Consider the following 14,356-nt stretch of genomic DNA (forward strand, 5'->3'; position numbering starts at 1 on the left):
ACTTTTTGTTCATTTGGGATACTTGGTATAGTTAAGTCATCTAAAAACCTATTTAAATTTTGTACATTGGTTTCATTTATTGTGTCATACAATTCTTTATAATAATCTCTAAAGGCATCATTAATTTCTACAGGATCGACCACAGTGTGCCCATTCGATATAATGGTGGTGATTGATGTTCTAGTTTGGAGTTGTTTTATCTGCCATGCTAATAATTTACCTGACTTATCGCCTTGTTCATAAAAAGATTGCTTCAGTCTTAGAAGACTAGATGCAGCTCTGAAAGCAGACAACTTGTCATATTCAGCTCTCAAAATAAGCAAATCCTTTTCCATTTGTGGGTCACGTTTCTCATATATTTTTTCCTGAAGAATTTTAATTTTATGTTCCAATTGTAACCTCTCCTCACGCACCTTTTTTGATTTAGAACCTGTATAACTTATAATATGCCCTCTGAGAAAGGCTTTAAATGCTTCCCATTTTATACAAGCAGACGTTTGTGTAGTGTTAATTTCAAAGAATTCTTTTATCTGTTTTTCTATATATTTTACAAATTCTTCATCTTGTAACCATTTGTGCTGAAAGTGCCATCTAGGTGGATCTTTTGCCATTTGTTTATCGACATACACTAAGCAACATGGTGCATGATCTGAAACCACTATATTACCATAGGAACAGTTATTAATTTTGGACCGTAGTTCCGAGGAGATTAAAAAATAATCAATTCGAGAGTATGTCTGAAATGTGTTAGAGTGACAGGAGTAGGCTTTAGCTTGTGGTTTCAATTCTCTCCATATGTCTAGCAAATTCAATTCTTTAATATAACGGTTTATAACTATTCTACACCTGTTGTGTGATTGATCTACTCCTGTGGATCTATCCACATTGGGGTTTAATGTGCAGTTAAAGTCTCCTGCTATTATGTGATGTCCCGCAAATGATGCGATAGAAAGGAACAGATCTACAAAAAATTTGGGATCATCAATGTTAGGACCATACAGATTTACTAAATTTAGATTTACTGATAACAAAGAGCCTTGGACTATCAAATATCTTCCCCCTCTATCTTTGATAACATTTTTCACTTGAAATGGGACAGTATTATGAATTAGAATCATAACTCCTCTGGCCTGGGATGAATAAGAAGCTGTGAATATGCTGCCTGGCCACCTTCTCCTGATTTTTTTATTGTCCTCCTCTAGAAGATGGGTTTCTTGTAGAAATACAACTTTGGAGTCTATATCCTTTAATCTATTCATGACTTGTTTCACTTTTTTAAGCTTCTGCAGACCTCTGCAGTTCCAAGAAACAAAATTAAGTTTTACTCCTTGAGACATTTACAAAAAAAAGAAAAACAGATTACCTTGCAATATAAAAAGAATGTACAGAGAAGCATAACAAACCTGGACGTTAGAACCCACATCCAATACACTGAACATGAACAATTCCCCTTTACCCACTCTCGTGGAAGCCCCCCCCAAAACATTCTGACTTCTGCTATCGCTGACGACCACTCCACACCAAGTGAGGATCAGTCAGACCACTGTTTTATTTTCACTTACCAAACCATCTCTGCTTCTGTATATTTTGACCTCAATAAACACTCATCTGCAACGTGTGAAATAGGCTTGCTCTAATTATTAACTTTAGCAGTTTAAATGGCCTAATTTATACTTTTTTTTTTTTTTGTGTGCCTTTCATATTTTTCCAATGAATGAACTCAATGTGTATAATGCGTAGGTTTTGCATGTGTATGCATGTCGGCCAAACTACACGGTGTGTATGCGTGCAAGTGTGATTTAGCCCCCACCATTGTCCATCTGAATCTTCTTTATGAACTCTTGTACCTCTGCCGGGGTGTTGAAAGTGTAGGTTCGTTCTTTATGTGTGACCAGCATCTTCGCAGGATGAATCACTCCATGTCGGATCCCTAGATTGCGCAGCTCCTGTCGGACCGGGTCGAATTTTTTCCTCAGTTGGTGTATTCCCGTAGCCAAGTCCGGGTAGAACCGTATTTGCTGGTCCTTGTACCGAATGTCTTTTTTAGCCCGTGCAGCAGCAACAACTGCCTGTTTGCCCTTGTAGCTGAGGAACTTCATGATCAGTGTTCTCGGCGGCATCTTGGCGTCCCTCGCCGGTCCGACTCGGTGCGCCCTCTCAATGACCACTGATGACTGAAGAGCCGTATCACCAAGCACCTCCGGTATCCATTTTTCCAAAAAGGGGCACGCATCCCGTCCTTCAGCCCCCTCCGGTAGGTTAACTAGTCGCAGGTTGTTTAGTCGAGACCTGGTCTCCAAATCCAAGAGCTTGTCCTCCAGCGTTTTATTTTGTGACTCCAGCGTGTGTACTTTAGCTTGCAAGTCAACGACGTCATCCTCAGCACTTGATATACGCAGCTCAGCCTGCGAGACCCGTTCGGTGCAGTCACTTATCTCCTTCCTCATATTTTCAATCGCCCTCAAAACTGCATCAAATCTTGACGAAAACTCCTTTTTCATAGAGCTTAAAGCAGTCAGTACTGCGCCTTCACTTTCTCCCACAAGTTCACCTTCTCCGCTGGCCTCCTCCGCTGCCACCGCCGCCATGTTGTCTTCGTTAGCTTGCTTTGCTTCGCTACGAACACGATAGTCCGTTAACTTCGGCTGTGTAGGAGACGCTTGGCCCTTGTTTTTGCCACCCCTCGGCATCTTAGAATCCACTCAAACACCGTTCGATAATATTTTTTTTTGCAAATGAGAGTTTTCAGTAGAAATTATAGTAGCATAAGCAGAGCACTGTGAAACACGTCTTCCTACGTGGCTGCCATAACCGGAAGTCGACAAAGGCCTTTTACTTTGGGTGCTCCGGTGGCATAGTGGATAGAGCACGTACCATATTGTCTCCGGCCTTCGTTGCAGTGGTCGCGGGTTCAAATACGACCCGTGGACCTTTACTGCATGTCATCTCCCCTCTCTCTGTCTCCCCATTTCAACTCTGTACTATCTACTAAAGCTTGAAAATGCCAAAAAATTATATTTACAGTTTTTCTCAGTTGCTTTGGTGCTTTTCTCAGATCAGAATGAAAATTCTCATAACTATTAGTTCAACCTCCGCAACATTTAGTCATTTGAGCACATCATAGTAGCAATTTCTCCTTCCTCTGAACAAATTGCAAATGCTTCTGGACATGTATCAGTTGCTTTCATACAATTATCTGCTGTTTTATAACATTGTCATTTGCTTATGTCATGTCAGTCAAAATGAACTATACTTATGGATGCTGAATAGTCGTTTCCAATAAAAAAAAACTAATAGTCTTCATTTCATTGCTTGAGTCATTACATACAAAATTGTTGGACTAGTTATCAAATTTTGTCAAGCAAATTGTAAACCTTTCTTTATCTTTTTTTTCCTGGAAATGTCTCCTAAATTGAACAATTGCTCTCAGGTGGACTTCAGCTTTCACTCGGAGGATAATAGAAGTAGATGAAAATATGTGGCCAGACAGACAGGAACGTCTGGATGTGCCAGAATGATTTACCTATATATGTTCAGTTACAATATGTCCTGTTATATTGTTCACATTTGTGCACAGCTCTACCAAAAGGGTGTTTTTTATGTTTGTTCTAAATAAGTGACTGAAGTGTATTTTTCTTTTGCACAATGCTGTAGAATTGCAAAGAGCATATACAGTAAAAATTTTAAACATACGTATTCAGTGTCTTGTACTCACTTATTCCCCTAACTACAGCAATGTGTAACTTTACTGTAGTTTTCAAATGGCAGTACAAGTAGTGTATAGTGCTGTCTTGAGCATTTTCAGGTAGTGTCACCGAGTTCTGACCTTTTTTTTGCATTGGAAAACACTGAGAGAATAAACTGTCATAATGAAAACATGACAAAGCCATTTGACAATCTTGTTCATAAACGATGGTGTCAAGACTTCTAATTTTGATGACACTGGCAGATTCATTGACATGAATATTTGCTTTTGAGGAATAGACTATCCATTTTGAGCAAGTGACGTACTTTTGCAGGTTACCCACTAGGTTTTGCAGTTTGCACTAATTGTTTTGAGAAATGCACTAACTGCTGTGCAAATGTTAATAGTGATGTGAGAAAAGCACCAAAGCGACTGAGAAAAACTGTAAAACTTATAGTTAGAGTCAATTTAAGCTCAGACCTCTCTCTGTCACCTTGTTCAAAGAATTCACTCGTCACCAACTCTGCAACCTTGGGACATAAATACCAACCATCATTGTTTTATTTTTCAGAGTGAATATTCAAATTTCTGGAGCTTTAAATTGTTAGCATATGAACATGCAAACAGGTCTAAACACCATATTGCACTAAGGCTTAGCAATACTACATTTAAGTATCGTTGTAAAAGAAACTCAAACCTGTTTAGATATCTTCCAAGGACGAGTGACGGCACCGAGATCACTTGCTGTCATCAGCATGCACCTGTTGATGACAACAAAGCTGATTCTTAGCTTCTTGTTTTTCCTCTTCACAGTTGCAGTGGTTTTGCCACAGGATGGTTTTATTTACAAAGGAAGAGACCTGAGAATTTCTGTGTCCTTCATCTGTCCAGCTGTATTCTGAAGAGAGAACACACTCAAAGAACTGGGTTCTGCGCCTTACATTGCAAAGGGACAGTCAGGGATAGAAGCAAAATAATGCACTCAAAGCCATTTTTCCACCACATAAGCACACAACACATAAACCTGAAGGTAAATTCCTCTAATTACATGTAAGAATGTGCCCTATAATGTGTAATAATCTTCCCTCAGCTCTGAATCAATTAAAAAGACCACTTACTCAAAGTGCAAAGTAAGGTCTGTTGAGAGAATAGCCTGCTTCAATAGTTACATCATGTTGCCATATTCTTTAGAGCAGAGGTTTGCAAAGATATTGTGACCCTGTGAGAAAAGACAATAATGTATAGTAGGCACATACACAGAAGCAACAGGATAATAGTGGCGAAAATGTCTTCTCTCAGCCAACGCACTGGTAGAGTTATCGCTCACTGTCAAATGAAGCTCCAATTATCAGCAATAATTAGCAATGGGTATAGACTTTCTCTGTCCTCTCTTAAAATAAATCAATAGAGAAAACAGTCCCTAATGATCAAACGGATCTAAATCTGAGACAAAGCAGCCAATGTCACCAGTGGCCACTGCTGCCGCCGACAAGAAACCAGTGCACTAAACCGTCCCAAACCTGAAACTGCACACCAGTAGCTAAGAGGCTTTCTGGCCCAGTGTTCTAAGACAGCAATGACTATTTTAAATGTTTAACTTTCAAACCTATTTAATCCAAAACATGAACAATAAATTTATCAAAATGTGTTTCTTTGAGCAGAAGCCGTATGATCGCATGGCAGCTCATTGGTTCTGGACAGCTGGTATGTAGGCCTATCTGACCGGACTGCAGAGCGCGGTGCACAAAGTGGGAGGGTGGGATGAGAAGTGACAGGTAATATGTCCATAGTACAGAGATGAGCCGGTCCCAGCAAACCTCATGGCCCGTTTCATTGCAGACTGTCTGGGTAAAGGAGAGGGCTATGCCCTACCATAGATAGTATATAAAATGGATGTAGCATCCGGGCTGACCTCAGTTATTCCAACTGCATCCAATCGTCCTGGCTTATGCTCATCGCCATCTTGTCAGAATTTTACTCTGCCCCATTTCCTCTTACCAAAAAAGGGCATTGATGTGACGTTGGTTGGAGGGAGATACGCCCATCTAGCTGACGCATACCTCCGAGGCAAAGTGAGGGCTAGCGGGCGGCTAGCCGTCACTCAAGAGACCGTGCCCCTAATTATTCATATATATATATATATATATATATATATATATCATATACACTCAACAAAAATATAAACGCAACACTTTTGTTTTTGCTCCCATTTTTCATGAGATGGACTTAAAGATCTAAAATTCATTCCAGATACACAATATTACCATTTCTCTCAAACATTGTTCACAAATCTGTCTAAATGTGTGATAGTGAGCACTTCTGCTTTGCTGAGATAATCCATCCCACCTCACAGGTGTGCCACATCAAGATGCTGATCTGACATCATGATTAGTGCACAGGTGTGCCTTAGACTGTCCACAATAAATATGACATGGCTGAGCCAATAATGGTTGAAGTGATGATGCTCCAGGGTGGCTGACGTCCCATACAGCAGAGCCAGAGCAGAACCTGTCCTACAGCGACAACAGATCAGTGAAACCTCCGGTAACCTATAAGACACCTGTTCATCGTCATACTTTCGGCCTGGGTCACTTACTTGGCTTGAAATGCATTGTTGGTGCCTCGGTGGTCCAAGTCATGACACAGACAGCCTACCATCAGGGCCAGTATCTCTGCATCTGACAGGACATCCTGGAAACTGGCCGTCTGCCGAAAGTAAAGGAGATAGCCATGATTTGTTATTGTAATTAAGGTTTTGTTTATTGACTGAGTGTTGATTAGTATCAAGAAAAGTCAACTGAGACTTACTTTTATTCACCCTAGAAATAACCTTGACAACATCATTGAGGGTCTACGTTTGCCAAAATCGTTTTAGACAGTTTGAAAGTGTAGAGAGAGAGCAAACATGGCACAGCCTGACTCACAATCAGGACAGGGTTAAACCCTGGGCTAATTGAGGACAAAACACATAAATCAACTCGACTTGGTGTTTCTTGAAACTCACTGTGATCATAGCGAACATGCACTGTGACACGTTGAATGCATGCCTCCAGTTGTGATATGCCACAGTTCGATAGTTCTTCCTAACAGTCAAAAGCCAGAGACACAAAACCTAAAAGTAGACGGTTTTAGAGTCCCCTAATTCACTGCTCAGGGGGATCTTAGCTGCCTAGCAGAAAAAGGACAGAGCTGTCAATCATGCAGTGCCACCAAGGCAGGAAGCAGAGCACTACAGCAGGTTGGAGACCATCTAAAATTACAATTCACGGGGCGCTCCGGTGGCGTAGTGGGTAGTGCGCGTACCATATTCTTCACTTGATTGTACATCATAGTGTTGTTGATTCCAAGTCCACAGAATATCACAAATGCCTGCACACAAAGTAAAAGGCAGAGGTGGAAAAAAACATTCAGGGAACCTTTAGCATAATCTGTATCGAGTGCAACAATGCACACTTAATATTTTGATTGAACAGTTGTATTGACGAGTAAAAGATAATTAAAACCTCAAACAGTCTCTGATCTTGATCACTGAAGGTCTTCCTGTCAAGGCGATTCAGAATTTGTGCGACCCCTGTCGAAAAACACACATATACTGTATCATTGACTCTAACATGAAAACTGTACGCCTTGTGAGGACAAATTGATTACTTCTGGTGAACCAACCAATGATCTGATGAGTTTGATTCCAGATAGGAACACGTAACACTGATCTTATGTGAAAGCCTGAGGCCTGGTCCGCCTGGGAAGAGAAGAGACATAGGCAATGGAGCAAAGCTGAGAGCAGTTTGTGTTACTTCGTTTGAGAATTTCATGTATGAAAGACCTTTCTAGGCCCACATTTCATGGACTGGAAAATGTGATCAAATACAGCACATACAGTACAAACACTGAAAAAAGTGTCTCTCTGGCAGTTTACAGAAACATTTTGGAATCACTGATTGAATATCATTTCATATGTGCATGTTAATCAGTTAAAAGTTTCTCTTTATTTGTTGATGTTTGTTGATTATTTGTGAGCTCCAAAATGTCTTATAAAGAGACTACTGTGTCCACACCTCAGCATCAAAACGTGGGTCCTGACACACGTCACTGATGTTAACAGGAAGTCCTGTGGAAGCCACCAGCTCAGCAATACTGTTATTGATCAGCCAATCAGAACACGAAAGCTTCTCCATGCTTTCGTTACCAATGACCAAAAACAGGAAACAATAATCAGGTCTGGGCACTTAAACAGCAGTAAACATATGGTTGCTTAATTTTTACGTTAATGTAATAGTATCAAAGTGTCACATCCATGTATCTATTCATGGTGTGCGTTGCTGCCTACAGTATATTATAAATAACCTTTCTCATTCATTTACCTGACAACACAGTCCATGTTGCACAAAGGAGACATGAGCTCAAACGTTTTGGAGAACTTCACAACCTGCAGTAAAGAGGAGACAGGTGGCGTCACAACCAGCGGCAATGTCATCTAGCAGCAAAGAGAACATAGTTTTGCAGTAAAGAAACGCCAATTGGTTGAATGGAGAAGTTAAAGTAAATGAATCAGCACAGTTGATAAGAAGGCCTGAGGTCTCACAGGTGAGTTGATGTCTTCGAGGAGAAGCACCTAACGATATTTTCCAGGTCGGTCTGTTCCTCAAACAGGTCATTCACCACCTCCAGCAGGGCCTGTAGGGATAGGAAAAGGGACAATAATGACTTCTTTGTTACACAGTGTTGATGTTTGTAATGTCCTGTTGTTGAAGGTTGAAGCAGAAGCTTCTTGTTAGCCATTTTGTGGAATCCCTTAGGTGGTAAACACATGACTAATGAACAGCTTCTATGAATTGTATCTTCCTGTTAATTATTTTTTGAAGTGCATAATTTAGGGTCCCTTACCCTACTCCTCTCATACTCCTTGCGAGACTCCGAAAACAACTTGGCATTGGAAATCGATATTCCATAGAACGGTAGATACATCTGCAGTACCTGAGTAAAAGTTCATTACAAGGTGGTGAAAGGCATGCATTATTTAGGCTATTTGAATGCCAAACAGGGGGGGGGGGCAAAACTGGGTAAGAGAAAAAAAGAAAGAGGGGTTGGGGGGATGAGGGTAGAACATCATGATCGAGTTAGCTGCTTCAATGCACACATTTCTCTCCAATAGATTCCTTTTTAATGAAATATTGATTCAGGAAAAAATACCTTTAGTCAGACATCAAGGGTCCTTTAGGGTGCATTCACACATGCCGTGTTTAGTTCGGTTGAAACGAACTCAGATGCACTTCTGCCTTCGGTGCGCATCTTTCAGGCAGGTGTGAATACAGCAATCGCACTCGGGTGCGGACCAAACAAACGCTCCGAGACCCAGCTGAAGAGGTAGTCTCGATGCGTTTCCAAACGCACTCTGCTGCAGTTCGTTTGTGGTGTGAATTTGTTCGGACTCGATCCGACCCAAATGCAGGAGGCACTGTGCCTTTTCTTTCTTTTCTTTTATAATAAATAGCCGTCAGCTTCACATTATGGGAAAGTGTTGTTGTCACCATTATTAGGAAGATTAGTTGTGGTTTGACCGGGAGCCCAGAACAATATAAATGCTGAATGTGTTCAGCGATCAGATGAAGGAGAGGGGAGCGTCTCTCGCACAGTGCCAACAGGTTAACGCTGCGCAAGAAGTGTGTTTTTATTTTGCTTCCCATGTACGGGACCGTCAATACTATCCCCGTGTCAGTTTGGAGCTGAACTGCGCCGACCCAGCTGATACACAGCTTAATCAGCTGAGTGTCAGCTTGAGCCTATTCTTCTCGCGTGACGCGCATCCAGCACCAAAAATACAGTAAAAATGATGTTTCACATCGTAGGCTACAAGCCACATAACGTGGCATTGACATAAGGCTACACATTATGACCATATGAAACAACAATAATTTGATGTTTTTCCTCTTTATTTATAGGTTAGATGTAGGCCCTTTTATTATTTTTAGCCCCATATTATATCAATGATATATATTTCGCAGTTTAAACTTCGTGCTTCCTGTTTCTCTCCACCCCAGAATGTCTGTCCAATGAATGAATGACCTCAGATCACGTGTGGTTTTGCTTCGTAATGCTGGTTCACTTGCAAAAGGGGCAATATGAAAGTGGACCACACCAAACAAAAAAAATCAAAACTCTATTTGGTCTGGACCAAAGCAAGTGCACTAGCGGACTTTCCCAGTGTGAATACACCCTTAGTGTCTCAATGATCAAGATGTTTTTTTTTCTATTTTCAGTGACTTTGTTGCTCAAAAGGACTTGCTGACATTGCATTACTTTCGCTTTATATGGAGTTTAGTTTCAGACACATACATATTCAAATTAACTCAACACTTTGTTTAGGGTTGATTCCTTGAAGTAGGGGCCAGGGAACATGCTATGTATTGACAATAAAGGATTACCTACACATTCATTCTGCCACCTTGTGGACAAACTGTTGCATCTCAGTGCAGATGCACACAGTTTGATGATTTACTGCACCAGCATTTCTCTGCATTTGGTTTTATTTTCATGCAGAGTAAGTCCAATTACTTTTTTATTTGCACAACCGCACACTTACAAGAAGCACAATAAGCCATTGATTCTTTACACCCGTGAGACACACAGTATATTATTCAACATCATAATGCCCAATATATCAACCAGCTCGGAGATTGGAATTGTATTCAGAAACTATGGAACTGTAAATTAAGCTTAAACATACACATTGTATTAATGCGATATCGAGTAGATTGCTCAGGGAGCAAATAAAAGTGTATCCAGTCGACGAGCTTCCTAAAAGTGATTTTGTAATGCACAGCCAGACATATTCACAGTAAAGTAATAAACCATTAAGAAGATGAAGAGTCAGGGGCGCAAATACCCACTTTCTGGGGGGTATGCAGACACTTTGCAGCCCCCCCCCCCCCCCGAATTACAGACTTCCATTTTTAAGTTACATATTTGTCATGATCCCGCTTGGGCCCCTTGGCCTTGTGTGTGTTTTCTTTTTCACCCTTGTCTTTGTGCTGAGCTAATTGTAGGGGTGGAGCCAGGTGTGCTGGAGTCAATCACCAACATTCACAGCCGTCATCAATCATCATCAACTGCTCTACATATACCCGGGCCTACCTTCCAGACACTGCCAGATTGTAGCTTCTGTTTTCACACAGTCAGTGCTCTCTCTTGCTCACCTGTTTACAGCTATGCTTTTTTGCACTTTTTCCTGGTTAACCCCTGTTTCTCTGCCACAGTTCTCCCGGCCTGACTCCAGCCACCAGCTCCAGCCCTAGCTCTCCAGCACTACTCCTCGGACCCCTCCTGCCTGCCTGCTCTAGCCTGCTTCCACTCAGCCCCCTGGACTTGCCCCGTTGCTCTCTCCCTGGACCCCCATGCAAGCCAGTTTCCCTCCCCGGATCACGGTCCTAACACCCTGCTGGTTTCTCCTGAAATAAATCTTCTTTTACTTATACTGTCTCCGCGCCTGTGTCCTCCAGACCCAACCGTTACAATATTAGGTGATTGGCTCAGCCATGTCATGTCTGCCTGCACTGATTAATAGTAAAGGACACAGTCAAGAATTGTTCAGCAGAAATTAAAACCAGAAATTAATTACTGGGCATTAAGGTATTTGTGGCCTCACTAGTGTCAGGCATGCAGACTCATAAGACATGAAAAGGGTGTCCGAAAACAAACCCCTGTAGAGGGGTCTGGGGGTTTCCCCCCCAGAATTTTTTTGTGATTTGAACATGTAAAATAAGCAAGAGAATTAAAGACAAAGAAAACTTTTATTTCAGTTCAAATGAATAGTAAAATGAGCCAAACAAGTTAGTCAGCCAACCTTCTTGACTTAACCCATACAACATGTGAAGGTATTTACTTAGAAAACGTTTTAACGTTAAAAACAGCTCAGAAAAACGGTTAAATGGGAAAATCAATGACGTGCCTCTGTTACTGATCATATCATTTACACAAACGCTGTTGAATACAGAAAAATGCCGACTCCAAATAATTTTCCCCCGATCGCTTTGGCGCCCCTCTAGTGCGGCGCCTCTATGCGCTGCATATAGTGCATACCCACTTTTTGCGCCACTGTGAAGAGTACAAATAGTGTTTTCATTGGCATGAATCAATAGCTTCTGTAGGTAGGTTTTAGTGTGTTTGGTGGGAGAAGTGGTGATTGTGTGTGTATGTGTGTGGTGTTTTCTTCAACTGAAAGACATAGTAGATCTTCACCTTCTCATCATCCTCTGTAAAAGGAGTACTGATTGGGTTTTTGTTGAATGCTTGCACAACACCTATGACTTCTCCATCACTGTTGCAGATGGCCATGCAAAGGATGGACTGAGTCTTGTAGCCTGTTAACTTATCAATCTCATCACTGAAGCGGTGGTCCTGCAATAGTTTGTCACGTAAAAAAAACACATATTACACATATAACAAGCGGATATGAACCCGCACTAACAGACATACGAACTTCATAAATGCCTCGCTTGACACCATTCCTACATAATTTGGGTTCCACGCGCCTGTGTCACGAACAATAACGCAGTCCTGATGCAATTGTTAGGTTTGATTCTTGTCTATTTAAATTCACGCCTGTGCAGGATCAACCCCATCAAAGAATTTTGTAAACAACTTATTAAAATATTCCATTCTTTTTTAACTTTTGGGTAACACTTTACAATAATGGTCACAAAAAGTGAGTAGTTACTGAGGAAGGAATGGTAAATTAATGAGTAGGTGCTGAGAGACTGTATTTTAAGCACCATTGATTAGTTAATGTAAACAGACCAGGAGTTACTGTGTTAATGACGCATTAGGTAATGATAAGTTAATGAGTAGGTACTCATTCACTAACGGTACATTAATGGTAAAGTAAGCATTCGTTAATGAGTATGCTTCATTACTTTACTTTTGAAGTTACACAAATTGCTTCATTAACGGTACATTAATGGTCAATTGAGCATTGGTTAATGAGTATTGCCTAATGCTTATTTAATACAGTAACTCCCAGACTGTTTGCAGTAACTAATCAATATTGATTGAATCACAGTCTCTCAAAGTAATGCATCATACCCATTAACCAATGCTTACTTGACCATTAATGTACCATTAGTGAATCAGTAACTTACTATTACCTAATGCTTCATTAATACAGTATCTCCCATTCTGTTTACCAGTAACTAAACAGTGCTTGAATCAGTTTCTCAGTTACAACTCATTTACTTATCATTAGCCGGTAACGCTTTATATTAAGGTTCTTGTTATAAGCCTTAATAAATAGGTAATAAGGACCTTATTAGATGCTTATTAACATTAATTTGTGTTAATAAGACTATATATAAGTGTTAATAATAACATAATAAACATGTTGACAGTGTGATTATAAGACTTTTATAAGCACTTATAACACACTTCTTAACTATTAATTGATCGCTTAATATCATTAATAAAAGTCTAATGAGTTTCTGATAGCTGTTAATAAAAGCGTTACAAACCTATTTATTGAGTCTTACTAACTTGCCTATTATGTCATTGTGAAACCTTTACTAAGCATTGTTTGTTGCTTTATGAAGGTAACCACATCTTTATTAATCAATTAATAACAGTTAACTATGCTCTATGAACAATGCTTATTAAGGTTAATAAGTCCTTTATTAAACACTTAATAACAGTTAATAAGTAGCCTACTATATCTTGTCAAGGAGGATACAATGAGAATTAGAAAAACGACATGTAAATACGATGTTAGAGCGGTGAAGGTATTTGATTAGCTTTAATGTTTTTCTTGTTGAAGTACCTTCAAAAATGAGTTTTCTGAGTTTGGTTTGCAGCGCCATATCTTAGTAGGCTAAAGTCACTGATTTTCATCCCTCTTTCCAAAATGTTGTCTTTTGGCATCTAGCATAATGAGTGCATAATATATTTGTTTTTGCTCTGAAGTGATTCTTGCACCTCTATGTGTGCGCACACATGTTGAGTGAGTGTTAAAATGAGATGCCCCGAGAACGTAGTATATTTTTCACAATCTATGATGAATATGACTCGTATGATCGGTTTTGTGCCTCAAATCAGATCCTTAAAGGGCTTTTATTTTGAAGGTAGTTGTAAAACCGGAAGTTCCGTGTATGCAACTCGCTGATGGCTTGACGCCAGCTTGACAAAGTGTTTCACGAAAGTAAGGAGAACATGTCGGAGTCGTCAGCACGGTCACCACCCCAAACCAGGTCTCTGAAAAATAAGAGGGTGAGGTCCGAATTGGAGGATGACTCTTCTGGTAAGTTTAAGAATGTAATGCTATAGTAACGTTAGCTGGTTCTAGCTTGCTAGTTGTTTGCCTAGCTTACATTACTTTCTTTCAGAAGCTTTGGTGAGCTTCTTTTTTGAGCTAACGTTTAGCTTACACTATCATAAAAACTGCAACCAAACGTATCTATTAACAGTTGTGTCATGCTAGCTTGTCAGGAAGGGGCAAAGTAATGCTGAATGGTTATTTCTGTGCTGACCCAGATGCTGCCCAAATTGTCCTAACTGCCAAACTGGGTCTACAGAAATATAAACATGAGCTGGCCAGATTTAAATTAGAATGCCAGGATGTAAAAATAAAAGACCTGACAACGGAGAGAGATTTCTTGAAGGGACAACTATCTGAATGAAAGAAAATATTTA

At 40.3% G+C, this 14,356-nt stretch overlaps 1 pseudogene across 1 annotated transcript; it reads right to left on the reverse strand.

Annotated features, from left to right (window-relative positions):
• Positions 1-3,426: 3,426 nt before the first annotated feature.
• On the reverse strand, positions 3,427-12,187 carry LOC307259614 (dual 3',5'-cyclic-AMP and -GMP phosphodiesterase 11A-like; annotated as a pseudogene). The gene is made up of 17 exons: positions 12,158-12,187; positions 11,921-12,079; positions 8,570-8,659; positions 8,268-8,359; positions 8,047-8,111; positions 7,741-7,861; positions 7,349-7,424; positions 7,189-7,256; positions 6,989-7,054; positions 6,690-6,797; positions 6,282-6,391; positions 6,117-6,198; positions 4,804-4,904; positions 4,517-4,621; positions 4,383-4,446; positions 4,129-4,215; positions 3,427-3,441 (listed from the first exon to the last, which is right to left on the reverse strand). The product of its transcript is annotated as a dual 3',5'-cyclic-AMP and -GMP phosphodiesterase 11A-like (transcript).
• Between the last annotated feature and the right edge of the window lie 2,169 nt (positions 12,188-14,356).

Source organism: Ammodytes marinus (assembly GCF_949987685.1).
Source record: "Ammodytes marinus genome assembly, chromosome: 13".
Taxonomy (NCBI): domain Eukaryota; kingdom Metazoa; phylum Chordata; class Actinopteri; order Uranoscopiformes; family Ammodytidae; genus Ammodytes; species Ammodytes marinus.